The 17633-nt window shown below is 42.4% G+C and overlaps 1 protein-coding gene and 1 long non-coding RNA gene across 14 annotated transcripts in view; one reads left to right on the top strand and one right to left on the bottom strand.

Annotated features, from left to right (window-relative positions):
• The window catches only part of ADGRB1 (adhesion G protein-coupled receptor B1), a 259849-nt gene that overhangs the window by 220308 nt on the left and 21908 nt on the right, over nt 1-17633 (bottom strand). The window lies entirely within an intron of this gene.
• LOC106042200 (uncharacterized) lies at nt 16-5036 on the top strand. Its single transcript, XR_001210965.3, has 4 exons — nt 16-104; nt 855-1081; nt 2019-2330; nt 3400-5036. It is a non-coding gene; the product is annotated as an uncharacterized lncRNA (long non-coding RNA).

Genomic DNA, 17633 nt, shown 5'->3' with positions numbered 1-17633 from the left:
GAGGCTGGGGAGGGAGGAGGATTCATCCCGAACAAAGCCCCGCGACAGACACATAAGACATTTCACCCCTTAAGGAGGTCTCAGGCAGAAAAGGAAAGTAGCAGGTATAAAGCAGCTATTTGTAGAAGTCAGAGCTATTGTAATGCTCTGGCCTCTAGTTCCTCTTTAGAGATGGTTGTTCTTGGACCTAGCTCGTCTTCACATCTCTATTCAATTCAGATAGCCTAAAGGCCTGATTTGCTTCTGTTGGTGCAGGCAGTGCAGCTGAGTGTATCACATACACAAGGGTTTAATTGCTTTGTGTTAACGTTGGTGTCATGTAAATGAAGAACCCAGAGGAATGCTGTCAGGACCATTATGGAAAGACCTCTGTCATTTGTCTGACAGTTAATGCTAATCTAACAGCCTCCCAAGCAAAATATTTCGCAGGTATCCCAAACCCTAAATAATGTCACCCATCAGTATCCCAAACCCTAAATACCGTCACTCATCAACTCAGCAGGAAGAGCAGATCCCTGCACACGGCAGCCCTATGCATCAGAAACTAACCCACATCGAGAGGAAGAAATTAAAGGCCAGGAGTCAAAAAAAACCCTTCAGCAGGGAGAGGAGGCAGCAGTCCAAAAACACCAGCGGCTTTCTGCAGAGGGTGCTCCACTGCTGCGGGGAATATGCATCTCTTCTAGAGCAAACTGTGATGCAGAAGCAGGAAAATTAGGCTCTGTTATTCTGTCACAAAGAGTGGATTCCTTCTATTATTACATTCACTAAAATAAATAAATAAATAAATAAAAACGAAGAAGAAAATAATAATAAAAAAAAAATTAAAAAATGAAACCTCTTTCTGTTATCAGGAAGATCTCAAGACGTTTTTGGACCAACCTGTTGATGTCCTGTATTTAAGACCAAGCTGTGAATAAGAACCAGAGGAGACCGAGAAGACAAGATTTGTAGCAACAGCTCATTTTATCCACCCATTCTAGTCCAGAAAACACTGCCCAAGTGTTCATTTTCCTGTGTTTTGTCTGTCCACACTGAAAAGTGAGTCCCAAGGTGGAAGTTAGTGAGTAGTCAGCTTCAGGTAATGATCCGATACAATTTGTATTTTTCCCTAGTGAGAGATCAGGATTTCAGCACATTTATTAGTTATTTTCACTTATTCAATTATTTGTTCCTTGGTGAATGCATTTTTTTTTTCAAGGCCATATTCATTACCAAAAAAAAAAAAAAAAGGAAGAAAAGCTATTTGGGATGCCATGCTGGTTAGCAATATCGGTCAGAGCAGTCACAGATTGCTGCTTCTGCTCCTCGTTGGGCAGTGTACGAGAGCCCTGCTGTCAGAAACACTCTTGTGTGAGAGCAAAAATCAGTTCATGTTAATTCTCTTCCCTTCCAGAGTCCGTTCTCCATGCCAGTGAAATAATCGCTGCTTATTGTTATTTGTTCAAAGTGCAGCAGTGTCTTGAAGCCTTAGTCACCCAACAGAAGCAGTGACACTGTACACGTCTAGCACACAAGGGGTTAATAGCAGAGCCTAAGATTAGGATAATCAGATATATGATTTTTTTTTTAAGAAAATCTGAGTAAATAGTCATATGAGATCTCAGATTTTGAGGGTTTTGACAATATTGCCTTCTCTCCTCCTTCGCTTTACAAAGTCACAGCCTTACAGAGCTAGTCACTAGAAAATACACTAAATATTGGATAGATCCTTTTCCCCTGAATAACCAGAGTCAATAATAATAATCCCACTAAATTTCAGTGGAAGGTACTTCCACTGCATCCACCGCACAATGCACAGCAAGAAAGTGCCCAGGAGTAGTTTAGCCTTAGATCTGGTTTATTCTTGCTTGGGTAAGCTGTGCTAACATGTCCGAGATGCTCCCAAAGCGTGAGCTGTTCTGTACAGGACTTAATGGGTTATCTTCATGGCTCTGTGTTGTGCCAGTGCTAAAACACATCTAGGTGCTTCTAAAACAGGGAGGTTTAACTCCTAAAAATTTGCTCTTGCTCCTCAGCACACCCCTGGAGCCCGTCTCAGGCTGGAGCACCCCTTCCTCGCAGGGCGCTCGCGGCTCCTCAGACTCATCCCTCCATCCCGGAGCTGCTTCCTCCTCTCGCACGGAGCAAAAGGCGCTTCTCCAAGCGGCTGAGTCACGGTTTGGCGCAGCCCAAGACAATGGCATCTCCTAGCAACGCCGAGCCGATGCTAATGGGATCCTTGCACGTGCAGAGATGCAACGGCAGGCGTGTGTAAAGGCTGACGCTGCTCTCTGCTTCACCTGGCACTCCTGCTCCACCTGGCTCACTGTTGAACAGGTCATGGAAAGGTGAGGCTTTAAAGCAGACCTTCTCCTGGTCCATCCTCTGACCCAAACTGCCAGGAGTGACAGCATCAAGACAGCAGATAAAGCCTGGATAAATGAGGAACTGGCAACGGGGCTCAAGCTGAGCTCCGTCTCAAAGGGAAGTTGCTTCACACCCATCTTACAGCAGGCAATTAGTCATAGCCTGTTAATGACTTGGCTGGCCTTTATGAGAACTACTCCCAGGTGGAATCAGAATCTCTAGAGCCTGACTCAGAGATGCTGTCCTGACAGAAATATTGTGTGTCTCAAGGCCTGAAAAGGTCCATTACCTCGAAGCTGAGCTTGCACTCACTGCGGCTTTTGGAGCACATGCTTACTGCTACGTTGGGATCTCGCAGGTGCTTAAGGAGCTGTGAAAGCAGTGTTGCCTCCTGCTTGTGCTATCGAGCTGGAAGGAGAACGTTTTGAACCCTTTCTACCCTAAAGGAGCTGTGAACATGTTGTCCATTGCATGATTTCAGCAAAGCAGAGGCAAAATAGCAGAGGCAAAATATCCCATCAGTACAATTTTAGTGAGGGCCTGTTGCTCTAAACAAGTCATTGAGATGCCCTTATGTATTTGCAAAGTACCTAATGAAGTGGGGTGCAGTTTTAGCCACAGCTTTTAAACCCTTCCATGATGCTTTCTAAAGTCCTCCTTTTACAGTCCTTTCCTCCACCCTCTATAAAGAGGAGGGCAGGTTTACAAAAGTCATTGCAGGTAATAGTGTGGAAGCAGGGCAGAGAATAACTCTGGTTATGCAAGAGGTGATTAAGGAGTGAGGTTTCTCAGCAGACCATTCCAGCCATAGTTTCCCCAGGATGGGTTTAAAAAGAGTGACTTAGGACTTTAGTTATCTTAACATTTTCCTAATTTCACCTCTGTTCCTGCCTGGCTTCACTTCCATTTCCTTCGAGGCTGTTCCTCCCCTCAATGTTATCTTCCAACATCATATTTAGGATTTGGAGAATGATAGAGAGCAGAGGTAGCCTAACAGGATGGAAAACCAAAACCACTGCCTCTTATTTTCTCTTTCTTTTCTGTCTCTAGCCTTACATCCTGATATTTTTTGAAAAGTCCTATATGTTGCACAGAGAAAGCATGCAAAGTGGGCAGGCCTTGTCAGGATAAATGAAATGCATTCTGCCTCTACAAGGTACGAGCTGACTGTATCATTATCAGCAATGGTAATAAAAAAATGCAGCTCTCTCACCTTAAGGGGATTTGAGTCACTGACATTTTAATTAACAAGGTTCCCGTCTCCCAGCATCAAGTCTGCATTCTGCACAATCTTCTTTTTGCTGTAATGGATGGAGATTAGACGTCCTTTGCCCTGCATGGCAGCAAAGCCATGTGGAAATGGCATGTCCTACTGCATATTGTGATGGGGACTGGTCTCAAAGCAAAATGAACAGGCACACACCTAGCATCATCTGTTTTTCTCTTTTGAGGGGCAAAAAACATAGAGGAAGCAGTTGGAAGAAAGCAGACTGCTGACAGCCAGTCCATGCCAGTCACAAAGAACAGTCAGAAAAAAACTTGAGATGATCAAAATACACAAATCCAGAAATTAGTGAGTGGACAGGCTGCTCTAAAGAGGAAAAACTGGAGGTAGAGCCCAGCACAAAGGTCTGGTAAAGATCATCTAAGCCACTGAATATCTTCTGCAGAGAGTGCAGATGGCTGTGTAATACATCTTTACTCCAGAAAGTTCTGTAAAGTCTTTCTTCACAGCCTCACAGGCCATGAAACAGCTCAACATGTCCTGGCTATCAGAAAGGTGAAGAATATGGTCCCTTTTCCTTTCCTTCTTTAACACTCATTTAGGAAGGTAAAAAATGTCACCAAAAAATGAAGAAAACTCACTTTTTGCTGCCCAAGGGAAGGAATAGTGTCTATGATGCAGAGAGTAACTGCAGATGGCTGGAGGGAGCCCAAGGAGAGAAGGGATGAAGGTGGCTTTGTTTCTAATAGAAAAGCCTATAGACAAAGAAAAGAGATAGCAAGGGTATTTCCAGCATCCCTGCTGGCAGTGGAAAAAATATAAACCTTTGTCTAGGTGATATGAAGAACCAGGTCGGCACAAAGCCAACATGTGCCACCTCAGATCTTCACCTACCCCTTTCATGGATAAAACGTAATATTTGTGAATCATATGGAGCACAAATAGGAAAATCAAAAACTATGTGTGTGTGTTTACTCTAAACTGTAGTAACTAATTGCAGAAGGGGCAGCAGCTTCTTTGTCTCTAGCAAATATTAAACTGAGACTGGATCTAATTCTCCTGCTCAGCCTGAGTTAGAGGATTGTTTCAGAAACTGTTGAGTGAAGCTCTCTGGTTTACTCCACACAGATGGTAGATCATCACATTCCCTTCTGGCTTTTAAATGTTTCTTTGAAGAGAAGCCTTGGGGGTCTTCTATTCTCTTCCATGGCCAACAGCAAGGACCTCCCTTCACTTAGAGGTGTTTTGAAAATCAACCAATATATGAATGAGAGAAATATGACGACAGTTTTTAAAAACGTGGGAGTCAGATGCATACAAGTACGTATCACCTATTTGGGTGTCCAAGAGGTACTTTAATACCTACAGCCATGTACAGATCTGGCACCACATCACAGAAAAATGGGCTTTTAAAATGAGGAATTATCTTTTGCTGGTGGAGGTTCTGGGAGAAGGCAATATAGCCCTGAAGCATCCTTAAAACACTTTTATTTGGTATACTTTAGGAAACTTTTACAGAAAAAAAAAAATAAAAAAATAATATCCCAGTCTAAAACCAGAATGCTCAGCACCCACAAGACTTGCCTGAACATAATAGAAATACAGACACAAGAGTCCATCCTTCAAGCTCCAGTATTTCTGAAAGTCCATATAGCCACAAGATAGAAGATGACTTTTGCAAACTCCAACTTAGTGTGTTGGCAAGACCTAAGATTGCCCTTATCCTGCCTCCTGACAGCCACTCTAATATAAACCTGTACAGCTCTTTCCTACCAGCACATTTGCCTCCGGGTATAATATTGTCTCGACACAATCCATTTTTAAACACCAAAGCTGCCAGTTAGCGCAATGTTGAATTGTGTGTCTGGAAACCAAATGGCTCTTTAAAAATAGAGAAAATTGTATTTACAGTAGCAGTTACTGTGTCATCACCATCAAATAATTTTTTTTCAAACATGGTCTTTTCAATGAAATGCTTTTCTTTTCCCCACCTTCTAACACAAAGGTCACCTCTCAACTCTTTTTCATCAGAGTTCCAGTTATAAAGCCCTTTAAAATAGTAGTAGGAATAGGTTGGTGGTTGTTTGCAAAATGTGTTCTTTCCTAAAATTTAGCTTCATCCATCGTATTAGTAAACTCTAACCATCAGTTTGTTATTCAAACCCTATTCTTGACTACAGTTTGGTAGCTGTAACTTGTCTTTGCAAATTTGCCATAAGCAGTAAATCATGCTTGGACTTTGAGCAGCATTTTGGATGTTTTAGATAACAGAACATTTTTTGCCTCTAGGGCACAACAAGGTAGTCTAAACTCTTTAAAAGAGAGGAAGAGAGCACCACGTGTAGATTTTTGCAACTTCTTGTGCATGCAGTAGATGTGGCAGTTGTGGTTTATGGGACCAAAGAACTTTTGTCAATGGATCCACTACATTCTTCCACATAAATACTACAGCCAGATAGGACCAAAACACCTCGTCATGTTAAGGCACAGTTGGATACTATCCATCGCCAGATGCAGTCTTCCCAAACCTAGATTCATCCCACTGCCCACAAAGTGATAACTCTGAGATAGAAGTTTGTCTAAAGTCCCATACAAGTATCACAGGGATGGTGAAAGTATGTGGAAGGTGAAAGCAAAACAGTTTTGATTATGTCCTTTCCAACCTGATAAATATATGAAGGACTATGCAGCCAGGCAGAGATCAGAGAGAAGTGGAGAGCTTCATTTCCCAAAACATTCTTTTACCTGGTGTTGTGAGTCTATGTATAAGCAGAAAAAAAAGAATTCTGCGCTGTTAACATAACAACACGTGGAATGAGGAAAAAGAGGGCGAAGGTAGATATAGTGACAAAACCCCTTCACAGGTACTTCAGATACTTGGGCTCTGATTTTATTTCTAGCACTGAACATACTAGACAGTGGGGTCACTTGGATGGTCCCTGACATGAGATAGAATTTCTTCAACACACAGCCCCTACTGAAAAGAGGTGTTAGAAAAACAAAACAAATAAACAAACAAAAACAAACAAATAAAAGCAGTGATAGCTGTTTGCTGTCTAAGACTATGAAAGATGTGACAGCACAGTGGCTTTCAGAATTGCCATTACGACCCCAAATAAGATGATGACGGTACTTAGGAGCTAGTATTACAAGGTGGATTGAAAATTAGTTGAAGAAGCAAGGACAAGACACTGGGGAGGGGACCTGGGGAAGCTGTCAGTGACAGCAAAGTCTGCTGGGGATTCCCTGCTTCCCAGATGAAAACATTCAGAAACGGAGCAGGGGGGCACATTTGTAACTCCACAGGATCGCCGTAACTACCATCAAACCAAATATCTTACAGTTAAGCTAAAGCCTGCCTTTCAGAAAGACAGGCAGCTCTGACTTCAGATTTTGAGCAATGGAAAATGTACCACTTCCCTTGGGAAGCTGCTGTAGCATTTAATTAATTTTGCTGTTAAAAATGTTTGCCATGGTTCCAGCTTGAATTTGTCTATGCTGCTCGAAGGAGGGATCTTCATCAAGACTGTTAGCAATTTCTGGTACTTACACTCTACCTTCATAAGATCTTCTTCAAACACTTGATAAATGTTAGAGAAACCTCACAACATCCCTGTGAGACATAAAAATGTAATTATCTTAGCACGTTACATGGATGAGAACAAAGGGAGAGAGCAATTAAAATTCTACTCAGGCAAAGCTGAGACATGAATCAAGTGGGATTCCCAGGAAGAAAACCTGACACCTCGATTCCCTGCTCTTGCTGCACCATAACACTCTCCTGTGTCCATGTTTCAGAAGCAGTCAAGGTTATCTGTCCTTCACAGCTCGAGAAAACCCTGAAGGGGATGATCTCCACAGTGCCGATCACCACCACTTTTAGGAAGAGCTGAGGGCACTAGAGAGCAGGCAGGATCAGTCCTTCTCTGCTCTGCATCCAGCAGCTTGCACTGGTCCATGGAGGAGCACAACATTTACCCTCTTTTTATCAAGTTAGGCAATGCAAGAAGCTTAGTGAGGAGTCAGGCCTCCCTCCCCCAAACACAGCAAGAAAGACAGAAGTTAGTTTAGAAACACTGGCAATTTCCAAAACATCTTGGTCAGGTACCTAATTCCCTTCATCCCCTAACAAAATCTTCACCTTTACTTTCTAACTGCTTGGTCAGTGACCAATATTTTGTATCTCCACAAGCACTTTCTCCACTGCTTAGCCTCCAATGTCATCAGCTCTTTGCAAAAGGGATTATATGACATGGTTGGCTTGATGACCTAGAAGGTCCCTTCCAGCCTTATGTTGTAGTAGAATATTAATGACTCTGCTAATTCAGAGCTGTCTGACCTCCACTCTGTACAGCCACAAGCAAGATGATCTCTCTCTCATTATAGCTGTCGTGTTCTCAAATAACATCTTCATGTAAAATGCATGTGCAGTTTTCTTCCTCTTCTTTCAGTATAGTGATTTTTCTCTACCCAAAAAAGCCACTCACTGTTCAGATTCTCTTGTCTGTAATCATCTGGAAAACATTCCTCTGGTTTTAGAGGATATTTTCCTTTTATTCCTAACAACTACAAGTATATGCCTATGAAATAAACAGGCTTCTTAACCTAAAATAACTGGACTTCAAATCTGGAAGGAATCTGATGAATTGTGTTTATCTCCTAATCCCCCCACCACTTAAAAAATGTAAGTAAGGACTCAATGAATTGAGATGGGGAAGCCAAGGGGGCCATTTCTATTCTTTCAGGTGAGGATGGCCCCCACTTACCCTCAAGATCACACCTGCCTACCTGCTATATCAGAAGCTCATAAGAAGAGCCAAACATATATACATATATATATATATGTATATATATATTGTCCACGTGCAGAAAACCATGTGGGAATCTCCTGCCAGCACTCAAGTCCAGGAGGCAAGAGGATGGGTGGAAGGGGATGAGAGGTGGAACACACCACACCACTGGTCCAAAGCCTACCGTTCAGAGCAAGGCAGGTAGACTGAGGCTTTTTCCTTCACTTGGAGGAGTTTGGAGCAAAACGAAAAATTCTCTAACTCTTAGTAGACCTTTCAGGTCTGTCTAAGAGACGAAATCATGGAGCAACCCCACATGATGCACTGTACGGTCACGTAAAAAGCCTTCACTTTATGTAAAGATCTTGTAGGAAATTCATGCACAGAATGCTATGCATGAGATAGTAATGATAATAATAATAGATTTTCGCAGACTTCTCAGTAATTTTTGGGAATATCAATTTTATGCCTTATAAATTCAGGCTTTTATCCAAAACTAGGCCAAAAAGAGATGTCAAAAGAAAAGGAATCAAAAACATAAGTGAAAATAGAAGGAAAAAACTATCACCTCTACCATACAACAATATCAGATTGAACCATATTTCAAAACAGACTGAAAGTTAGATTTAGTCTGACCAAGGACAAGCAACAACTGTTTGCAATGATACAACATACTGTAAATCTTATGTCAGAGACTGGATAATAGGAGATTTCTACCCTAGAGCAGCATTTTGCTGGCACCGGACTCATGTCCATGCTGAGGTTCCCACTTGCAGGTAAAATAACACCCTCAATTCCTTGCAGCTTAATATCTGGAGCTTGGGAAAGATTTACCCCTACCAGGCTGGCCATCTGTTAACCTTCTCCAGCCTCTTTAAAGTTCTAAAGACATCAAAGACATCAGTAATTGCCCTCGTTGTCTGTCAGTTTTGCAGAAATAATACTGGTTCTGCAATTCTCTCACGAAGTATTTTTATTATATAATTTTACTTTTTTTTCTTCTCTATTTCATGGTTAATATTTTAATTAAAACTCCTTTTACTAACAGTTATTCAACATTTTCTGACTTTCTGGAGCTCATTCCTTAAACTTCTCTGGTTCCAAGCTCATGTCTAGTCAACATCTGTTGCTTGCCAATAGTCTACAGCTTGTAAAGCCTAATGCATACCCAGCAATCTTGCAACTCATGGAGAAATCTGAAAGAAAACCCAACAGGAAAGCCACATGTTCTGCTAGATTTTACTCTACAGTGTGCATAAATCCTCCTCCCATCCCAGGATGCAAGCCTTCTCTAAAGAGGAGTCAAACAGATTGAAAAAAAATAATAAATAAATCTGGATATTGAGTATATATATGTATATCCTATAAAGATCTTCTCTGTTTTGTTGGAATGGTGGAAGTGTGAGCTCTTTTCTGCCAAGGCAATTAGACCAAGGTTGGGCAGGGGGAAAAGGTCTGTTGAGATCACTTGGACTAATAGGGATGAATGAGTCCATTAAGTGAAAGGCCTTTTCCATTTCTGACTATCCACAACCTAAGGAACAAAACACACCGAAGAACAGGGATCTCTGTCAGGGAAAGACCTGCTTATCAACAAGAAAGTATCGAGTGCAATATTTTGTTTTAGTGAAATATTTGGCATGTCCTGCAGTGATCGATGCCAGAGCTTCGGAGAGAACGATAGCAATAGACTATAATTAGCTGTGATAGCTCCTTACAAAAATGAGTATATTCTGGCTTGAATAATTCATGAACCACTGTGTTATTTATGACATTTGCAGCCTTTGTTTTCCTCTGGTAATGTGGGGTGTTTAGGTTTGGGGTTTTTCGTTGTTTAATCTGAACAGACACAGTGTTTTAATTACTAAGCACAGGAATAAATAAATAAATAAATAAATAGATAGATAGATAGATAAGCTTCAGGGGAAAAAAAAAATCCAACAAGAATCAAGTTTTCACTCACAGAAGGAGTGGGGAGGGAGCAACAGGATGTGAATTTCTTCTTTCTCCATCAATTACATGTCTTCCCGACAACGCAGTATACAGACAGCTTAATTGGAAGAAAGGAGTGATTGCTTCTCTGGGAAGGACCAGGTTCCTCAGCTTTCTGAGCATGATTTCTCGCCAAGCAGATGGAAGGTTTCAGCTGTTCCCCCAAGGTTCCCCAAATGAAGTACCCAAGGAAGTGTTTGGCCAATTCTGCATCTGAATGATGTCTCTGCTCCCGGCAAGTTGACTGGGATTTTTGCCGGTTTATCCCAAGGGGTGCATTGTTTAGTCAAATTCCAGCTAGCAAAAGTGGGTGGAGGTACTGAGCATTAGCAATTAATTTAGATTGTCAGGCCAAGATGATGAAGTGGATTCACAAAACAAGTACAGCCAGTTATTCCAAGGCTGGCTCTTCAGTTTACCATTGCTCGCTTTGTCTTTATGAGACTATTTACTGGGAGATGTGGTCTCTGCCTTCCTGCAAGGATTAGCAGAAGGGGATATCACTTCTTGTTTGAGTCATAGAAGTATCAGTCCTCCAGGAGATAAGGCTTTGATCCAGTTAATAGCTTTACATGAAAATCAGTAGGTTACACTTATAATCAAACCAAAGCATCTCACACACCTGGTCTGAAGCAGATTGATGCTCACGACAAAACCTCTTCCTCCTATCCAATGACCATTATCACTTAGGGTAGTCCACGAACCAAGAACCACAAAAATTTATTTCTCTAGATAGCTCTCCATCAAGAAAATCTTTCACATTCTGACAACAAAAGGTCATTTTCATCTAAGATTTTGAGCCTTTATTTCAAAGGCTTTCTGTACCCAAATTTCACAAACCACCTCTTCACCGTAGCTGCTGCACAGAGGTTGTGCTGAACAGAAAAGTTTTATTTCCAAGAGGCAAAACAACCCCTAGCATGCACAATAATTTGGAAATATTTACTGCTCACCCCATCCTTCCCAAAGGAAAACTGACATATTTCCCAGCTGGAAATGAAATTAATCTAACATTCATATACTGTAATAATTCATATGTTGTTAAGAAACTGCTGAAGTACCTGATATCTCAGATAATAATTCATGGCATAAAACTGTGTATTGTACAAAAAGCTACACACACACATAGACTTCTACACACACACACACACACACACACACACACTTTATGTATTACCTGTTAACCAAATCAGAGGAAGGGTAGTGATTTTAATACCAACACCTCAAGAATGATATTGGGTATTGGATTTCTGGACACTTCTGAGTTAACTAACACCAAAAGATACTTGGTTCTCAAAGACCTTCTACAAACCTGGCTTTGAAGTGTGCCAACTTGATAAGAGATCCCTATGTGCCCTCGACATTGGGAGAGGATGGACACCATGTTGTATGAATGAGGCCTGCGACTTGGTTTTATAATTCATTGAAAACAAAACAAAACAAACAAAAACAAAGAAACAAAAACACAAAATGAAACAAAACATAGCTTTCTGGTTGCATAATACTGTCCTGAGAATTGCCACCTTTGGTTAAAAAAGCACATCTCTTAAAGGGATCTTTCCAGGATGTCCTGCTATTTAGAAGTCAAGCAAGCAGTTGCTTGACTCCTGAATGAGACAGAAAGGTGAAATTCTGGGGGAGCAAATGGAGAAGTAAACCACAAGACTGCATATTTAATAGAGATCCTTGTTCTCACCCATGCAGAAGAGGTGTGAATCACTGCTGAACGGTCTGCTGAGCTGACTGTGCGTCTTTCATCCCAACTGCTGCATTTCTCCATCAGCATCAGCCAGGGCAGAGGACACATTCAGTAACTACCGAACATAATTAAGTCTAATTGCAAAGTTAATTGTCGAGGAGGAGGGAGGGGGGAGGGAGAAAAACAAACAGCGTGAAACTAAGTGAAGATATCGAAGCTCAGCCATCTGTCTTCCACAAGATAAAGCTGAAATTCAGCTTCCCTGGCCCATATTACCTGCATCTCCCTGTGCACATGGGTGTCCAACACTTCTTGCTCCCCTGACCGGACACTGACCACCAAACTGCCCTTTCTCAAGGAAAGGACTCCACACCATTAGCAGCTACAGCAGCAAACTGAAAATACCTAAGCAACATTCAGCTGAAAACTTTTTTTCAGGCTGAGACCCAAGGAGAATGAGGGCATCTTGGTACTCAGAGGAAATGATTTGACTGCAGGATAAGTCTGACTACGTTACATTCCCTGATGTTTGTTGCTGTAGGTTCATTGACTAGCATAGAATTACCCTGATACAGCTGCTAAGACATCTCTCAGATGCCGCTCCATTCAGAAACCAAGTTTAGTCTTCCAAAACCTGACCTACTATGACATTTCAAGGCTTACAGTCTGAGGGAAAGTCCCTGGGGATATGTGTTAAAAGTAATAATGGAGTGGTCTTGGAGACATATAAAGGGATCAAAAAATCCATGTTTATTATCACTGCTGATAGGCACAGAGAAGGGATATCCATCACTGTGCTTCAATGCATAAACCCAGCATATAACTTTTAGAGATTTGGGTGGAATCTGTCGTTCCCTACCTGTCTGTACATGAAGGCACCAATTGTGGTCACCATCAGAGGTGGGGTGCCAGCCCACCTTCACCTTCTCACAGGCCCAACATGGGCTTTGAGATCTGGAGGACCACGGTGCCTGCAGCTCACTGCCTTTGGTAGTGGGCAGAACCCAGGAGCACTGTGCAGCACTGAAAAGCTCTGCACCAGGCAGAGGATGCTGAAAAAGGGGTCTGTGATATGGCAGCACAGATTGTACTGCACAAACATCCCCAGACGTTCACTGATGCAACATTAAATATCAATTTGCAATTGGGATGATTTTCCTGTTTATACAGGAGAACTCCTTTTGCGCTCCATATTCCTGGCAATTTTGGTGTTTCCCAATGCAAACACCCACAAAGGGAATTATGAGGGGAGAGAGAAAAAAGCACTTCAACTTCATCATATTCCGAACAACAAGGGGAGGTGAGATTCTTCTTGTGTTTGAAGTATAGTCTGTCAACATCTCATCTCTGTTGCTTGATGCAAGAAGACTTGCACGTGTCTGCATGCACAAGTAGGATGCTGTCAACTTGTCTAACAACCCCATGACAAAGAGCTGGCCTTGCCCTTCGTCTGAGTTGTCACAGGAGAAGCAGCACCACTGGGACCTCTCCTGGAGACATCCCTGTACCCATTCACACCCTGAAGCCCAGATCTTCCCAAGTGCCCCTCTTTGTGTAGAACAACTGCAACAGTTATCTCTAAATCTCAACACCGACCACAGCTCTGCCACTCAGCTCAAAGATCAGAGAACAGGAAGCACTGAGCAAGGTCTTCCCGGCCAAAGGGAAGCAAACCAACCCCCTAATTGCTTACCATGTTCAAGCAACAGTCAACAAGGTTGTTGTACAAACAACAGAGATGCCCTAGGAAATATGTAAAAAGACCCCTAGATCTTGTTGGGGAATTGGGTTCTTCTGTTCCCCCTAACTGTTTGGGGTTTTCTCTTTGTTTTCCCTGTCATATCAATATAATCTCCAGAGGGAGGAAAATCCAGCTGTTGCCATGGCAGCCTGCATCTGGCCATCTCCCACATCACTTGAGTTGCACAATGCAGTTTCCCTCCAGTGCCAGCTCCTGGCTTCAGAGCAGAGGAGTTTTCCTCCAGGAGATGGAGGGAGGGAGCGTGTGTGCAAAGCAATGAAGAAGGGAGACCAGCAGTCAGCATAGGATGGAAAAAGATGGCCTGGGAGAAGGAAGAAGCAAGGGCTGGCTATCAGGAGTGAAAGTGATTGCAGACAGGGATAAAAAGAAAATAATTAAAGGCAGAAAGATAAAATAGCCCAGAGGAGACACTGGATAAAGACAGAGATGTGACCATCCTCTAAAAATAAGTCCAGTTTGTGCTGAGACTTTTCCAAAACTGGTGGATGTTCCCCAGCATGAGAGCCTCCTAAAAAACACTCCCTTACTTTTCCCCTAAATCCATCTCTGGCTTCTGCCACAAATAGCAGTGCTGTTCTCTGAGTTCAGGCTCTAAGTTTAGTCTCCGTCACGTTTTGATCTTAATGCAGACCAGACGTTAAAAATTCATGTTCTGGCAGTTCCCATTTTCACAAGGGCCTGTTCGAACTAATGACGTTGCCTCGGTGAGCACTTCATAAGTTAATCATACGCTATCACTTCTCACTTCCCCGAAGATGGAGCAGGAGAAGTCTTGCTCACAGAATTTCAGCATTTCTGGCTCTCCTTTAAGACAATCCTCCCTGCCTCCACAGGATTTAACCAGCTGCTTGCTGAAACCCTCAAGCAATACATGTGAAGAGAGCATAGGAGCATTTTTAGGGAAGCAAGGAAGTTTCCATCCTCCTTAGTACTAAAAGGAAAAACACAGATGAAGGGATGGAAGGTTAAAATTCATGGCCTCCCTAATGTCTGGTATTGTGCCATTGTGGAGGGTTCACTAGAATTTGCTTCTTCAGACACAGGAAGCCTCAAAATCCCCACCTTTCTCTGAAAAACAAAAACCAAAACCAAGCAAGGAAACAAAATATCCTACAAACTAAAAAACTACAGTGCACCAAATTAAGAGAGCAACAGGAATGATGTTTTAAAACCTTAGTTCTGGGCAGCCTCTCTGCCTTAGAGATGGTCATCTAGATACTTGCGCATCCTGTTCTCAGGCTAGAGCTGAGATACACAGCTATACACAGGATATCAGATGGTTTCATTAGGTTTCACAGCATCCTCACTTTCTGTGTACAGGGCTGCTTTTTTATTTATCTTTCCCCACTTATCAAGAAGATGTAATGGTATCTCCCCTCTCCCTTCCCAGCTCAAGTCCCCAGTGAAGCTTTCAGTCTCTTGATCCTCTCGTCCTTCACCTGGGGTTGCTGTATTCTACAAAAATGTATACATCTTATTTTCTAGGCTATCTTTTCACTTAATACCAAAGCTGCAGATCTTGCTATACTCAGACCCTGTTATATTGACACTCTTCTGCATCTCTTCACTCCTCCTGCACACCAGCCAGCTACTTCTTTTTTCTAAAGTGCATCCTTCTCTGCAGAGAGCAGCAACTTGCAGTATCTTCACACAGCTGGAAGTCTCCAGCATAGGAAATTAGCACCACCAATTATCCTAATACCCCTAAGCCCTTCTAATCCCACTGATGCTCTGTTTCAGCCTCTTCAAGCTGAAGGCAATCCACTGATTGTTTCTTCAGCTCAGCAATGAGCATGGGGCTTAAGAGGAATAGAGCAGCTTACTTCTGGCTTCCTGGGCTTGTTATAGCATAGCTTTTCTCTTCACAGTCACAAAAGGCCACCGATGAATGTAATCACAAGGAAAACACTAGATCAGAGAAAATTCCACAGACACTGTGTGAATGAGTGGGTCAGAGGTTCATTTAAATTTCTGACCCATACAGTATCACGTAGATCTAGAGGTATTCCACATGGGAGTATGACGGAGATGTGTGGTGTGATTTTAGAGGTAAAAATAAAGAGACGTGTTTCTGAATGGCTATTCTGGAATGAGACACTCTCCAAAATGCAGTAAGGAAGTCTTTCTTATCACACCAATTTTTGAAAGCATCAAAAGAGCCTCACCACTTACATTGGGACAGGAGAGTCAGTTTTGATTCTCTGCTTCTTTGAGCATGATGTAGAACCAGGTTAAATATCCACCTCTTTTTAAAGAAACTGGGAAAAATTTAAATAATAATAATAATAAAAATGAGATAAATAACATTTTGCATGCATGTGTTGGACAGGAGGATCCAAAATGTACAGTCGGTATGAAAGGGGATTTATCTCAGAAGGGAAAAACTGTTCACAGAGCATCCCAGTGCCCCCCATGCAAGGACAACTGGACATTGTCTGGCCTGGCACTGTTAGGATTTCCATCCCTCTGTGACGTTTGTCCTCTCCTTGCCCTTTGGAGGCAGGTGCAGTCACAGCTCCTCTCCCCGGGGATGGTTTCATGTTGGTACGTCCTTTGCTATGCCAGAGGAGGTCAGGATCTGTAATTTTCCATTACTGCTGCTTATCAAATGTCAGCATTCTGGCGACCTTCAAGAGCGTCTGTTCCCCTTGTCACCACTGGGACCTGAAAAAGCTCTCTTCCTCATTCCCTGCTCAGAATTTGCATGAGGGACTCAAACCATGGGAGAGTCATAAGCAAAGAGAGAAACCTCAAATCTCTTGTCTGTGCCACCCTTTGTTTTCCATCCAGTCTGGCACCTTTCCCCATTCTTCATCCAGGATACTTATTTCTTGTAAGTGATCAATATTGAAGAAATTTCTTTTGGCGTTTTGAAGGTTTCACAGCATCTTTGGAAGCCTTAAAGCACAGAAATTGTCGTGGCAGCAAACACAAGAGATTTGGAGCTCCTTTCAGAGGTCAAGGCACACATCTGTTTAAAAGGGATCCCCTCTCTGCAGAGAGAATGAAGTGACCTGGCACGTCCTAATGAGAAGAAGTAGATCAAGGAGTCCCTATTAATAAACAGCCCTGCTGACACAACCTTCATAGTTCTGTATTAGGGAAGCCTTTAGTGGCTTTGATATTTATTCTGCAAGGTTTCTAAGGCATTCACATGCTTATGAGGCTTTTGGGGAGTGACTTTCAGAGCACCTGTGTCTAAGGGCATATCAGTGCTTTATTCGGATGTCCATTGAGTGAGCTACATTCAGACGAGCCTGGAAAAAAGCCAATCAGTCCATGGTTCCACGGAGAGTCTTAGTCCACTTTCACATAACTGGTTGACTAAGGATGGACTATATTTCTCTAGGATTACCTGAGCACTTAAAACAACTGAGGCCACTAACTTTAACAGTGTCTTGGGGGTACAGAAACCAGCCTTGGCTTTTAGCTGCCTTCGGGTACATATAGGGAAATGATTAGATGAGAGCAGCAGTGCCAAGGGATGCACAAATGGCCAATAATAAGTTGTTACAAATTCCCAAGTCACCTCTTCTCATCAGGATTTCAAGTAGAGTTCAACGTTGTTCCTAGAGAAAACAATAAAACTGTAGTTGGCCAGTGGCATCTCTGAGACGTCCTTCCAGACAGCTCAGGTCCATGGAGAGTCTCTGCTTCTGCAGGAGGAAAGAATCTACTGATCAAAACTTGATTCTTTGGTTCCCTGGCTCAGCTGTGACACTAGCTATAAGACACCTTTCACAAGTGTGGGAGTTGGAAGCCTTGGAGCAAGAACACATTATCATCTGATGAAAGATGAGGTAACTAATCTGCTAG

The sequence above is a fragment of the Anser cygnoides genome, chromosome 2, assembly GCF_040182565.1.
Source record: "Anser cygnoides isolate HZ-2024a breed goose chromosome 2, Taihu_goose_T2T_genome, whole genome shotgun sequence".
NCBI lineage: Eukaryota > Metazoa > Chordata > Aves > Anseriformes > Anatidae > Anser > Anser cygnoides.
Note: the sequence above shows the minus strand (reverse complement) of the source record. Positions and strands in the feature narration are given on the sequence as shown.